The following is a 15,896-nucleotide window of genomic DNA, read 5'->3' as shown; positions in this document are numbered from 1 at the left end:
TTCATTAAGTTACTCCAGTGCCAGAGGATTTGGTTTCCCCATATTCGGCATTACTGAGCTGAATTAGATCTTGTCTGAAGTAGATTCTATCTTTAACAATATCTAGCATTGTAGCACAATACATTTATGTATTTGGGCATGGCCTTCAATCTCTTTGACCTTCAATCTTTCATCTAGAAAAAGGCAACAATGACATCCCCCAGTGCTGTGATGAGGAAATCACTTTATACAACTTGGGTTTGTCACATTATTAATCTGCTTTGATTTCCTACCAAGTCAACTCAAAGAACTTTCATTAGATCCAGTCTTATTGGCCTTCATTCCAGTTGGTGATTCCCCAATATATCTCCTATTTCTTGTCTTCCCTACTGCCTTGCCCATTCTTCTCCAAATCCTGTTAATCCTTTTCAGCCCAGTTAAAGCTCTTCCTGTTCCTGATGGAGCTGTTCCTGATGACTCCAATCCACACTCTTCTTTCAGTATAGAAAATGCTGCCAGGCATTTTTGTCCTATGGCACAAATACTTTTGTACTTGATAAGGTTAAGAAGAAGTCTAGAAAACAGAGTTTGGGATGAGACTTCTGGTACTCCCATCTATACTTTAGGCCATGTCTTACACATAATGCAATTCTTGTATCCTGGCCACACATTGCCTTCTTGAGCTTACAGACACATCATTAGGATATTGACTATCAAACCAAGGGAATGAAAACTGATAATTCTTTCAACTTCAACTTAAATTCATGGCTTATTAAAGAAATCTCTGTCTCTGTCTCTGTCTCTGTCTCTGTCTCTCTCACTCTCAATCTGGGCTTAAAACTTCATCACCAAAGAGAACTCTTAGTATAGAAACTATTCAGCAGGTATAGTCAGAACCTATGCAAACCTTGAGTAAACAGCGTCTTTGGTTGTTGCTGTTTTGTAATTCAAACATTTCAGGCATGTCTGAGTCTTCCTGACTTCATCTGGGGTTTTCTTGGCGAAGATTCTGGAGTGGTTTGCCATTTCCTTCTCCAGCTCATTTTGTAAATGAGGAAATGAGGCAAACAGGATTAAAATATGTGCCCAGGGTCACACCGATAGTAAGTTTTTGAGGCTGAGTTTGAACTCAGGAAGATGAGTCTTCCTGACACCAGGCCCAACACTATTCATTGCACCACCTAGCTACCCCTAGCTGTGAGTCCTGGCTAGCTATTAAAAGACATCAACGGCGTGAGACTGGCTCTCTTCCAACTATATAAGAAAGATTTTTTGAACTGAAAGCATTCTTTGCTCCTCTCTGTGCCTTTGAGTCCTCAGCTTCATCAATATTCTACTCAGGTACTATTCTTTTTACAAGAAAACTTTCCAGGCTCCCCCCAAGTTAACAACAATAGCATTTTTTTGACCAGCATTATGCTAAGTGCATGGCAAATATCATCCTGTTTGATCCAACGCTATGAGATGGGAACTATTATTATGCCCATCTTACAGTTGAGGAACCTGAGACAAATAGATGTTAAGTAATATTTCTCAGGCTTCCATTTCATATAATCACACAAATTATTTATCCATGGGTGTTTGTCACCAGTAAAATATAAATTCCTAAAAGGAGGGACTATTTCATTTCGTTCTTAGTGAACTTCTTATTTTGAATTTCTCTCAGCTTCCGATTGGAGGAATTATTTCTTCTTTCCTTAAGATCTATTCTTATTTGAGTTAGACCTCAAGTGGCTTGTACTTATATTCTGTATATCTTAGTAGAAATGCGCTGTATGAAATTGTAACACTTCATGTCTCATGTTCACGCAGTTCCTTTTATTTTTCAAAATGCCTCTTCCATTGTGCCCTCTATGAGGTGCCTCTCATAATCCAACTGAAACTTGAAAGTTGGGTTCCCAGAGGAGTCACTACACTAAAACTGAAGATACTTGGCACATCTACCTTTAAAAATGATCGTTCATGAGAAGGTACTTGTGCACTTGTCTTTAGAAGTTAGCAAATAAACACAATTTGCTTGATGAAAAATAATTTCCTGAGATGACTTTGGAGAATGTAGTAACAAAATATTTCCTTCACAAAACTGGAGAAGATTCTCACAAATATGTACAGTGACAGCAGGAAGTGTGAACATGCACAGAGAGGACATTGATAGGGAGGTACAAACATCCCTATGGTCACCACAGCTCACAGCCAGAGTACTGCAGGCCCCTCTCTTTACACCATCCCTCCAGGGCATATACTCCAACCACAGAGCCCCCACCCTGGGCTGGTTCTCCTCTACAGTTTGATTCCTTTCTGTTAAAACTAATTCTCCCTTGAATCCCTAACTGGATCTCTTTCGTGCTGCCAAAAGTGACAACCGTCAGGGCTATTTGCTGACCCAACTTATGTTTTTTCTTCCCTAGAGAGTATGTTCTTCTTTCTAATGTGCCACCAGGGATTTAGCCAGTCTTTGGGAGCTCACAACTAGCTACCCTTTAATTTCTTCTAACTTCATAAGGGAATACCAGAATGAAAACCCTTCTTTGCTTAAAATATTAACACGTTTTCCTCACTGTAATCTAACTTGCACCTGTTGTGATTTTGTGAAGTGGTTTGGGGGGATGACAATTGATGAGTGGTATCCTAGTAAACTCCCTCCCCCATTGCCTGTGTTTTACCCCACTTTGATGTTTGCAATGGAGAAGGTGATACACATGTAAGCAGGAGGAAGAGGCATAGAAAGAGGAAAAGAATCCTTTGGAGTCTTTGACCCAGAGAGGAAGCGTAACTAGGGCAATGTTATACCAGCATCACCACCAGCCTGAACTTACTCAATACATTCCAATAGTTTCCTATTAACAAATGAGTTACTATTTGTAAAAATTCTCAGCAAAGTGTCTGACACACAGTAGGTAAATAATAAATATTTGCTCCCTTCTGTCTCCTCCTGTCCTTTATAAGAAGAATTCAAAATCCTTGACTCTTATTCAAATGTGTTTACAACCTACCTCTTCCTACATTTTGAGTCTTATTACACTTTATCCTTGCCCCATCCCCAACTCATTCTAAGATTCAGACATACTGCCCTAGTTACTATTCTTTACAAGGAAGGCAGATGACAAGGCAAATCACAGGAGGTGGAGAAGAATTTATTATGTACCTACTCTGTGCTAGGTCTGCTGCAAAGCATTGCAGACACAAAGAAAGATAAAATCTCTTCCCTCATCTCAAATCATTGAATATAATGGGGAAAATAACATGCAACAAAAACTACCTGTAAATGATAGGAATAGACATTATACATAAACATCGAGATCTTTATAGATGTCTATATTAGTGTAAAAAGTGAGAGGTTATCAACAAAGGGAAGGCCCTGGAATTAACAGGGAAAAGGGAAGCCTTCTTGTTAGAAGCTGGCACATAAGCTATAACTGAAAGGAAGCCAGCAACATGGCTCCTGGGAAGAACAGTATCATTGAATCACAGCATATGTGGTGGAAAGTGTAGTTGATCTGGGAGGTATTGAGGAACCACTGGAGTTTGTTTGTTGAATGGGATGGGAGAGGAAATGTAGCATAATCAGACCTGAGCTTTAGGAAGATTAGTTTACCAGAAGAGTGGAGGATAGGTGGAAATAAGGAGAGAAGGATATTGGTCAAGGAGGAGGTGGCAGGCCTTCATCAAGTGGTGACGCTGTTAGACAGAAAAGAACTTATATCCAAGACATCTTGTAATTTCTTAGAACCAATAACTCTTGTTAATAGAGTAAAGATGAGTGGTGACAGAGAGGGAGAAGTAAATCAAATGACATGTTGGTTGTGATGATGATGAGACTGAATGCTATAATCATAGGAATACTAGGAAAAAGGAAGAATATAAGGGAGATAAATCATTCTGTTCTGAGTTGAAGATGTCTAAAGTGTGTCCCATATGAGTTGTGCAATGGGTAGCTAGAAATGTAAGAATGGAGGTGAGGAGAGAGGTTAGGACTGAATGAATAAGTTTGAGAATCCTTAGCATGGGAATACTAATCAAATTTAAGGGAGCTCATGAGAACAACAAGCAAGCTTGCATGGAGAAAAAAGAGAAGAGCACCTAGGTCAGAGCCATGAGGGACATCCAGGGTAACTGGACTTGAGCTCAATGAAAACTCGGCAAACAAGACTAAGAAGAACAGTGAGACTGACAAGAGACAAGAGGGAGAGAGTAGTTCCTTGAAAGAGTGGAGAATAAAATATCTACTAGAAAATGATCTTCATCAGGATCAAAAGCTAAAGAAGAAATAAAAAGGATAATGACTGAAAAAAAGATGAATACAAAACAATTCTGGCATCATTGTTAATCTTGGTTAAAGCAACTTCAACAGAGTTATGGAATTGGAATTCACACAGGGAGTTAAGAAAAGAGAGAGATGAAAGGATATGCTGGAATTGATTGATGACTGCTTTCTGAATTATTTTTATCACAAAATGGAGGAGAGATAAAGTATCATAGTTATTGAGATGATTTTTTTTTTATATGGGGAAACCTAGTCATGCTTGTTGGCAGTGGGGGAAGAAATAGAAAGGGAAAGAATGAAGTATAAGATGACAAGTGGGGATAATCACAAGGGGAAGCTTCTCTCCAAGCCTTTGCACTGATTGTTTTCTATCTCTTGGAATTTCTGATTTGTATAAAGACTTAGATCAACTTCTGTAGAAGGTCTTTCCTGCTCTCAGCTACTAATGATTTCCTATAACTTTTTTAAAAATTTACTGTGCATGCATCATGCATATATATGCATATAAGTGAATGAATAAATGCATGAAAAATTTATTAAGCTGTTATTATATGCCAATCCCTGTGATAAGGGTAGTGGGATATAAACAAAAAAGAGACATTCCCCACATTGTAATGAAAAGTCCTTAAGAGCAGAGACTGTCTTACAGAAGGATGAAATTATATTTGCATAGTATAAATCTATAATTTTTATGTACAGTGATATCTCTACCTAAAACTAGAAAAAACTGCCTTGGATAGAATACTATAAATATATACATATATGTATGTATGTGTGTATGCATGTGCATATGTGTATATATGTATATGGTTGTATGTATACATAAATATTTATGCATGTGTATACATACACATACATGTACTCATACATATATATAATATATACATACATATTTCTGCCTATAGAATGTAAACTTTTTGAGAGTCGTTTTATTTCTCTATTTGCATAACCCAGCACAAGGTCTAACATCAAATCGGATCTTAATAAGTCTGTATTAATTTATTGTTCATTTCTCCAGTTGCTAATGCTCCCTCCCCCACTTCAAATCACTGCTCATTAATTTTGTTATTAAATTTCTGTGCCCAAACCATATACCTCAGTAAAATGTAAACTCCTTGAATGCCAGATTGCTTCGCTTTTTCGTTGTGTCTAGCACATAGCACAGTGCTGTGCATGTAGAAAAAAATGAATCAATGTCTTTGTCCCATGTAGATAATGTTCAAATCGACTGTCCAAGAGTGTGTCTACGTTAATGGAAAAGAGTTTAATTGAAAGTCAGTTCCTAGCATGTAGATGACTTAACCACAGCTTCCTTCACAACAAATATTAATTGAATGAAATGCTCATTAATGTCTTTTCCAACTATGGGGTTCATTTCTTCACTATATGATTCTGCTTTGGACATTAAATCATCTTTCTTCTCAGAAACGTTTTTAATCAGTCCTTCATCTCCCAATACATATTGTAATGTATATTCTCCTTCTGGGGTCATTCTATCTCTGAGAGTTCAAAATTAGGCCTTCAAAAAGCAGTAAACAAACGTTATAATGAGAAATTATCTGTGGGAAGATCAGAGATTGAGATTAGATTAAATTAACAATGAAATAATATTTTTATGATCATTTTGGCAAATCAGTACTTCATTTGTTGTTGATTGCAGAAAACAGAGGCACACAGTAGGGTATAATTTTTAGAAAGTGTTGAAATTTGCATTCATTACAGTTGCAGTGGCTAATCAAGAACTTTCCAATTAAAAGCACACTTCAGTTACATTTTCATCAACTATGAGAACATTCTATAGTGATGATCCAAAAATGCAAGCTGTACTCAACCACATGAGCTGTCAATAACAAAATGGGATCTGAATTCCCTGAAAATCCCCTGAATTTTATAGAGGAAGTCAGACTGGCTTTGCTATACTTCCAACATCACAGAATAAAGGGAAACCAGGATGAAAATTTGACAGAACTTTAGAAGAAGGGGTAAACCCAGAGTGAGATTCCAGTGTTGGAATTCCAGATTGTGCATCCAAGCTTCATGGGGTTGGAAGTAACTCCTCAATTTGTTGAATTAGATAAAAAAACTCTTGAGAGAGAAAATGGAATGACAAAAAGAGCATAGGACATAGAATAAAGGTCATAGGTTCAAATTCTCCTTCAGGCATTAAAGGTTGTATAATCCTACACAAAATACCCCATCTATGTGACTTTCTCATCTTTAAAATGAGGGAATTGGAAGGGAAATGAGGGAAAGGCCTACTAGAGTCCTTTCAAGTTCTCTTTCTCTGGCCCCATAATCCATTAATTTCATCCCAATCCTTTTATGTAAACCATTGCCTGCTGATGGGCAACCTGAATGGAGCTTTCAAAAAGCAGTGAACTGGAGGGCTGTGTCCAATAACATTGAAGATCTAAGAGAAAAATCCCTGTGGCATACTGAATATCAGAAGAAGATTACATGCCATCTTCTGGAAACTGCAAAGCTCCTGGAGAAGTAACATGAGGGATTACACCTTGAAGAAGGTGATAACAAGAGCCTTGGTTAGAAAATTATAGCATGGAGTAATGAAGAATTGTTGGAAGTGTTTTTGAGGGACATTAGCATAAAGAATATTATCCCCACACTGACTCAAGATGAGATTATGATCTTTCACAGATCCAGTTTCCTCTAAGAAAAACTTCCTATAAGAAGGAAGAATATATATGGCTATTGAGTACGCAGAGTACATTAATCACATTTGGTGTCAGAAAGTTCTAAGTTCAAAGCCAGGCTTCGACATTTAATAGTTGTGTATGTGTAGGCAAGTCACCACTCCATACCCTTGGATGCATTGGCATTGACCTCTTTGCTCTTCTACAAAGAAGCTAAGCCATCTCTTGGTTTTGGACATTTCCTCTGGCTCTTCCCCATGCCTGGAGTTTTCTCATTATGTCTGCCTCCTGTCGGCCTTTAAGCCTCAGCTAAAATCCCAGCTTCTACAGAAAACCTTTCCTAACTCATAATTCCTCATGGCTTCCCTCGGTTAGAAATTCCCTCGTAGTCCTGTTATGTGTTTGTTGTCTCCTCCAATAGATTGTGAGCTCTTTGTAGGCAAGGACTCTCTATTGATTTTTTTTTTAATCTATAATGCTTAGTACAGTGCATGGTAGTGATCATGATAATAAGAGTAGCAGCTTCAACCCCGGCAGCAAAACAAATTAAAACATGATGATTCCTTTTGTAACTGAAGTAATAGCAGGAGCAACTTTGTTCATCCTTACAACATGCTGATGACAGCTTTTGTCTGGCGTGAACATGTCATCATCAGATCAGCTAATATATGTAAAGTCCTCTGTGTGCATTACATTATATACACTATTATTATAATTTTGTTCTATTGTATTATGTATAATCTAGCATAACCCATGACAGAAATGTGAACTTAGGAAATTCAGACTCTTGAGATTGATTTTTATGGCTCTGGGGAGCCATTTAAGTGGGTGTCCTCCAAAAACTCTCTATCCTAAGACATCTATCTGTTCTGAAAAAGAATGTCAATTGAATGAAGACATTCCTGATCACATTGTCCAATTATCTTAATCTATGTTCCATATTTTTCCTTGTCAGAACCTCCTTATTCTGTTTTCTTTTTCCTCAGTGCCTTGCCCCTCTATTATGTGAAAATAAGTTAAATGAATTAATATTTTCCAGGAGGTATGCTAGTGATTGTACTGACCATATTACCTTCATTCAGTTTCCATTCACTGCTCATTTAATTATTCCCTTTGAAAATCTCCTTTTTAGGATATAAACAGGCAGGTCTCAGATAAAGAAATTAAAGGTATTTATAGTTATATTTTAAAATTGTTCTAAATCACTATCAATTGGAGAAATGCAAATTAAACCAACTCTGAGGTACCACATCATATCCATCAGATTGGCTAACATAATAGAAAAGGGAAATGGTAAATGTTGGAGAAGATGTGACAAAGTTGGAATACCAGTGCTTTATTGGGAGAGTTGTGAACTGATCCAAGCATTCTGGAGAGCAATTTGGAAGTATACCAAAAGGACAACCAAACTGTGCATACCTTTTAATCCAACAATAACACTACTTTATCTGTATCCCAAAGAGATCATAAAAAAGGGAGAAAGGACTCACATATACACAAATATTTACAGCAGCTTTTTTGTGGAGAGAAAGAATTGGGAATTGAGGAAGTGCCCATCAACTGGGGAATAGCTGAATAAACTGGTTGTATGAATGTAACTGAATACTATGTTGTCATAAGAAATGATGAGCAGGCTGGCTTCAGGGGGGAAAAAAGCCTGGAAAGACTTGAATGAACTGATGCTGAGTGAAGTGTACAGAACCGGGAGAACCTTGTACACAGTAACAGCCACAATGTGATGACTACTTAGCTCTTAGCAATGAGAGGATCGGAGACAACACCAAAAGACTCATCCTGGAAAATGCCATCCACATCAAGAGAAAAAACTGTGGAGTCTGTACATGGAAGTGTACTATTTTATCTCTTTTTTGTTCTTTTTTTTCTTTCTCATATTTTTCCCTTTTGTTCTGGTTCTTCTTTCATAATCTGACTAATGTGGAAACATGTTTAATACGATTTTACATGTATAACTTATATTAAATTACTTGACAATTTGGGTAAGGGGGAGGGGACAGAGGGAGAATTATGGATCTCAAAATCTTATAAGAGTGAATGTTGAAAACTATTTTACATGTAATTGGGAGAAAAATAAAATATTGCTAAGTGGGGAAAAAAGATAAAGATCTTTTTAAAAATAACTACTATGGATAAGACACTATGCCCTGTACTGAGTGGGATGGCATAAAGATGAATCCTACCCTTTCAATTGGCAAAAGTTTGAGATATGTGAGGGGAAACACTGTGAGGTACTATAGAAGGAGGTGTCAGGTGGCCCGGAGTGAAATTTTCCATCACCTGATATCAGAATAAGCAATTTTGAACATTATTCACTAGATAATGAATTATCAGAAGGTTTAAAAAAAATTTGCAGGGACAGCCCTTTCCTTGATGAATTTAAAAAGGCAGAGAGAAAAGGGAAAAAGCTATAAACAGTGTGAAAGTGAAAAGTAATGAGAAAACAGAATTTTGGAAATAAAGGATCAAAAATACAAGTCATTTTTAGAGAGAACACTGACAGCACTTGGTGAATAATTAAACATGGTGAGCAAGGAAAACACGATGTGCATAAGATCATGTGGTCTTTAGTCACTGTAAGTTGGTACTTTCTCTGTCATTTAGAGAAGTAGAAAGTCACCAAAGGCTTAAATACCGTGAATGAGCAATCAGATGAGACTAGACTGAAAAATAGCCTGGATTGCTTTTGTGAAATTATTCAATGAAATTAGTTGTTGCAAGCACATATGGTTAAATTTAATATTTACAAGTTTAATAGTAATAAGATAGAAGCTTCTGGAGACTTATAGTGAACCAAAAAGCAGTGGACAGATGGATGTTCACCATGAATAGGTTTCCTTTAACCATACAAGCAATACAGAGTTGCCAAGGTCAAGAGAAGAAGTCATGAACTGACTGTGAAGATGTCAATAGCAAGCATTCCCCCATAAATGAGACAGAGGGCCATGAGACACTAAGCAAAGTATTTCCCATGAGCAATTTTCCTCCATATAGTAAATGGGCTCCAGGGGTCCTTCCTCTACAATCTTCCACGCAAATGAAGCATCCTGTAAGTACTTGACTTCAGGAACACTTAATATGGATATCTTTCTTCCACATAGTTTTAAAACACTATAGCTATGCTTGATGAACATAATTCTTCAGAGATTTTTTTCTTAAAAAATGGCAACGTGATAAGGAAAAAAAAATGTTCCCTTCTTATAATTCAAATGTAAAGCTTATTAGAGAGGATGAGAAATCACATAGGTGATGTTTGTGATTGTCTTTAAGAAACAATGAATTGGTTCAGACAAAAGGAAAGTGGCACACGCATGAGGCAAGTCTATTCTTGAGCTATTTGTATATCTTGATTCTAGTACACAGAAGAACATTTTTTAATGAGCCTGATTCTCTGTTCCAAGTTGAAGAGGGCACAAAATGTCTATCTATGCAGAGGGAATAATGTGCTCAATATTATCTGCTTGTTTTATTGGGGGCTCTGTCACTTAGAGACTTTGGGCATGTCATGTAAACTCCAATGTCTGTGAGATAATAAAAATGTAACACAGAAGGTGAGATTTTAATTGGGATTTGAGGGAAGCCAAGAAACCTAGGAGACAGAAGTAAGGAAGGCGAGCATTTCAGGTGTGAGAGAGAGAGTCTAAAAAATGGCCCAGAGTAGAGAGATTGAGCATCTTCTTTGATGAAAGGAAGGAGGCCAATGTCACTGGGTAAAAAAAGCATCGGGAAGGTGGGGCTGAAGTGTTAGGTCACTGGAAAAATGGAAAGTGTGTGTTAGAAAGGGTTTTGAGTGCTAAAAAGAGAATTGATCCTGGAGGTAATAGGAAACACTGGATTTTATTACATCAAGGGATGAAATGATCAGATGTTGGCTTTAGAAAAACATACTCTTACAGTTGAATGGCAGATGAAATGGGAACAGACTTGTAACAGGCAGACCAATAAATAAGATGCTGCAAAAATCCAGAGCTGAGGAGATAAGCGTCTGCATTTGGCGGTGGTAGTATCAGAGGAGAGAAGGATCGTTATGATATGTCACAAAAATGAAATCAAGTCTTTGTGAAAAGACTAGATAAGGGGGCAAGGGGTGAGAGATAATGAGGAGGAGGAGAAAACAACAAGATGTAAAACCTGGCGTAATGTTAATAAAGACGTTTAAAGGGGTGTGAGTTTTGATGGAACGAGAATAAGTTCAATTTGGGATATATTGAGTTTAAGGTCTACACAGTTTTAAATTTGTGATGTAGTTGGAAGTAAGAGACTAGAGATGAAGATAGAAGCTAGGGTTTAATAAGTAGATTGGAGAATTACCTGCAAAGGGATGATAATTGAGTATATAAGGGTTGCTCAGTTCACCAAGTGAAAGAAGAGAGGAGAGCTGAGGTATGAGTCCTGTAGGACATCCATGGTTAGTGGGCATGATGTAGATGAAGCTAAAGCAGAGGAGAATGAGGACTAGACAAATACAGGGGAGGAGAACAATCAACAATGATGTTCCAAACTTCTCAATAAGAGTATCAAGGAAGTAGGGAGATCAGTAGTGTCAAATGTTGCAGAGATGTCTGGAAGAATGCAAATGGAGGAAAGATCACTGGATTTGGCAACTAAGAAACTGGTGACTTTGGTGGGAGCAATTTCAGCGACATGATGAGGTTGATAGAAAGATGGTAGAGAGTCAAGGACAGGAGAGGAGAGAAAGTGGAAGCATCTATTTAGGATGCCCTTCTCCAGGAGTTTATCCACAAAAGAAAGAAGTGATGTGAGATGATAGTGGGATGGAAGGATCAACTGAGGGTTTTCTGAGGATAAGAAAACATGAGTATGTTTTTATTTATTAGGAAAACAGCTGATTGACAGAAAAAAGTGGAGATAAATGAAAGAATGGGGATGGCAGAGAGGGCAATACGCTGTGGTAGAATGTATCTGGGGGATGGGAGATAAGGAAAAGATGAGAAAGGACAGAATTTCCCTCCCTAGAAAAGTTTTTTAGCTGAGAGAATTGGAGGAGGGGGCATGGGATGTTTGAGTAGATGTGGAAAGGTTTCAAGCAATTACTTTAGTGAGTGAGATATAGTCAATTAGGGGTTCACAAAATAATTGCCTAGCTGCAGTGACAGTGCAGTTGACATGGTCCTCCTCCTTCTCCTTCTCTTTCTCTTTCTTCACCTCTTTCTCCTCTTTCTATTCCTCCTCCTCTCACTCCTCCTCCTCCTGCTGCTGCTCCTTTTCTTATTACAAGTATTACTCTGTTTTACAAAACAGTGATATATACAGGGAGTCTTAGTATGACTTTAGTTGACTGATAACTCAAAAGTAGTCACAATTGTGACATGTCAGATAAAAAAAAAGAACAAAAGAGAAAAGAACTGCTATGATCTTTGACTTTACTGAGAAAGGCTTCAAGGCATAAGCAGGCAGTAATCCCACTGTACTCCAACCTGGTCACACCATATTTAGAGATCTATGTCAACATCAATAGAATACTCTTTAGGAATGGTATTAATGAGCTGAAAATTTTGGAGTCAACTTGGAATGGTTAAGGATCCTGAGACCATGTCATAATATATATCCTCGAAGGAGATTGGAATATTTAACCTGTAGAAGAGAAAACTTAGGGGGCAACATGATAGCTATTTTCAATGAGATATCAAGTAGAACAATCAGAATTCTACTTTACTTTGATCGAAAAACTAGGAGCAAAAGATGAATGATGCATAGAAATGGAATCAGGATTCACACGAGAAAAGAAAATTTTCCTAATAGAGCTTCCTAGGTACAACAATAGGCTACCTCCAACAGCAGTGAATTATTCCACAATGAACGCTTTTAAGCATGCCATAGAGAATAGAATATTTGATATGTTTGATAGTAAAAAGGATTGATGTTGAGTTACAAATACCAATTCTGAAGGTGGAGGGAGGAGAAAGAGAGGCAGAGGGAGAGAGATAAAGAGGGAGAGAAATAGAAGGATAGGCAGAGGTGGAGGAAGGGTTAGAAAGGGAGGGAGAGAGAACTGTGGATTAAAGAAATACAACAAATATCAGGAAACCATTTAGTGCAATACATATGAAAATAAAGCTATTAAGGAGATGTGGTTTAATGTCAGAATCTTTCTCTCTTATGTACAAGAGTAGCATGTTTTCATGCACACACGAAGTTGAGGTGGAAGGTGTGGCTTAATGAGTTTTCCAGGATGTTGCTGTTTCCATCTGGATCTATCCTAACACTCTTTCATGGATGGACATCAATTAGATGCCTCATATAAACTGGTACAGACTCAATCTAAGGGCTATCATATAAGATCATGTGAGTCTGTTTTGTTTTGTTTTGGTTTGGTTAATTGACTTGGTATTCAAGTTAAAGCTATTATATTGAAGCACAATTTTTCTTTAAAATGAATCAACTTATTTTTTACTTTATTTATTTAGTTTTGGTCTGTGAATTTCTTTGACAACATGACTAATGTGGAAATATATATTTCATGACTGCTCATGTATAACCTATGTCAAATTGCTTGCATTCTCAATAAAGGGGGAACAATGGAGAAAATGGGGAATTAAAGGTGTTAAGAAATGAATATTAAAATTATTTTATATATAAATTGGGAAAACTTGACATTTTAAATTCTTTAACATTAAAATAACTTAAAATGATGCATTTTATTTTCTTCAGTTTTCATGAACTTTGATCCTCAGGATTTGTCTAAAAATAATACTTCATGTGTCAGTGTTTGGTTCTTCCTAAAAGTATTTTGAAATCCATGTCCTCATATCCTCTTGATTAGAATAAATTCATTTACTGAAATATAAATCTTTAGAAATTTTATCCTTTTACTAGATTTATTCTTGAGTCTCTTATTATGGGTAGCATGTAGTCTACTAAGATGATCATGCTGGAATTATTTTAAAGACATGAAATTAAAACCCTCTGCTTTTCAGTGTCACTTAAGAATATATCTAGGTAGGAGTGGAGCCAAGATGGGGGAGTGAGAGCAACTACTGACCAAAACTCTTGGACAAACTCCCTCAGATACCTCAAAAAAGAGAATCTGACCAAATTTTGGAGGTGCACAATCCAATAGGAGACAGACTGTGGCAGTCTGACAGCCCATGACAGACTGGAAGACCCATTCAAAAGATTTTTTCCATGGGGGTTGAGGAGAATACAGCACTGTCCATCTCCACCTCAGCAGGGCTGAGCAGGAAAACCCCAGGGCAATCTGAGGAGGCCACAGCATGGCGAGAAAGCAAGTCAGGGCAAGAGTCAAGAAGAGCCAAGCAAGTGAGAGCCACGGATGGAGCCCCAGGTAGAAAGACACAACAGCAGCCAGGATCACCAAGCACTGAACTTGCCTTAGCTCTAGCTCAGCTGAGGAGAGTTTCCAGGACCAGACAACCCCTCCCCCACACTTAAAGTCTAGCTCCAAGGCTAATCCAGGAGAAGAAAAAAGAATCCAGCCTGCCTCTGCTTTCTCATATCAGCCAGCTCAGCACCAGGTTCTTTAGCTTCTAGCTGACAGAACCAGAGGCCATAACACACAAAGCCTCACCATCATGAATAAGAAGTAAATGAGGAAGGAAAAGATCATAGAACCTTTCTATGGGGACAAGGACAAAATCCCAAATACCAAAGAGTATTGAGACTGTACTCTCACCTGAAACTTCAGAAGGGACTATGAACTGCTCACATGCACAAAGATCACTCTGGGAAGAACTGAAGAAGGAAATAAAAGAAAAAATGACCAATGATTTTAAAATATGAAAAAAGGACTCACTGAAGAGAATAGCTTTTTAAAGAGGAAAATTGAACAAATGGAAAAGGAAGTACAAAACCTAACTTGGACAAGTGGAAAACTGGAAAAGGAAGTATAAAAACTAACTGGAGAAAATAATTCCTTAAAAGGAATAATTGGACTGATGGAAAAGTAGATGTAAAAGTTAACTGAAGAAAACAATTTGATGAAAATTAGAATTGGACAAGTAGAAGGTAATGACTCTATGACACATCAAGAATCAGTCAGACACAATCTAAAGAATGAAAAGATAGAAGAAAATTAAAAATATCTAACTGGAAAAACAACTGACATGGAAAATAGATCTAGCAGAGAAAATTTAAGAATTATTGGCCTACCAGAAAGCCATGATGAAAACAAAAAGAGTCTGGACAAAATCTTCCAAGAAATCATCAAGGAAAACTTCCTAGAAGTGCTAGATCCAGAGGGCAAAATAGTCATCGAAAGAATCCACTGTTCACTTCCTGAAAGAGATCCCAAACTATAAACACCAAGAAACATTGTTGCCAAATTCCAGAACTATTGAGTGAAGGAGAAAATATTACAGGCAGCTAGAGAGAAATCATTCAAATATCGAGGAGCTATAGTCAGGACCACACAGCTTCTACATTAAAAGATCTAAGGAACTGGAATATGATATTCTGTAAGGCAAAGGAACTGAGACTACAACCAAGGAGTGAAATTCAGTGAAATAAAGGATTTCCAGACTTTCTGAAAAAAAGGTCATAACTCAATAGCAAATTTGATCTTCAAACGCAGACCTCAAGAGAGGCATAAAAAAGTAGAAGGGGAAAAGAAAACTTGTTGCACAATTTAGACAAACTGTTTACTTCCCTATAAGGGAAGATGATACTTGTTAATTTTTAGAACTGTATATGTATTATGAGATATAAAAGGGATATACATAGATAGAGGGAATGGGTATGAAGGAAATTATGTGATGGTAAAAATGTGATTTAAGAATGTGAAGGGATTGTAACAGGAGATGTGAAAAAGAGGAAGCAGGAAATGTTAAATTACATTACAAGAAGAAGTACAAAATTATATCATAATAGGGGAAAAGAGGGAAGTGAGATGAGTATTGTTTGAGAGGTACTATCATCTGATTTGGTTCAAAGAGGGAACAGCAAACTTAATTAAGTATACAAATCTAACTAGTTCTCTATGAATTAGAAGGGGAAGGGGGAAAGAAAAT

The sequence above is a fragment of the Notamacropus eugenii genome, chromosome 2, assembly GCF_028372415.1.
Source record: "Notamacropus eugenii isolate mMacEug1 chromosome 2, mMacEug1.pri_v2, whole genome shotgun sequence".
In the NCBI taxonomy this organism is placed as follows: domain Eukaryota; kingdom Metazoa; phylum Chordata; class Mammalia; order Diprotodontia; family Macropodidae; genus Notamacropus; species Notamacropus eugenii.
The sequence above is the reverse complement of the archived record's forward strand: the minus strand, read 5'-3'. Positions refer to the sequence as shown.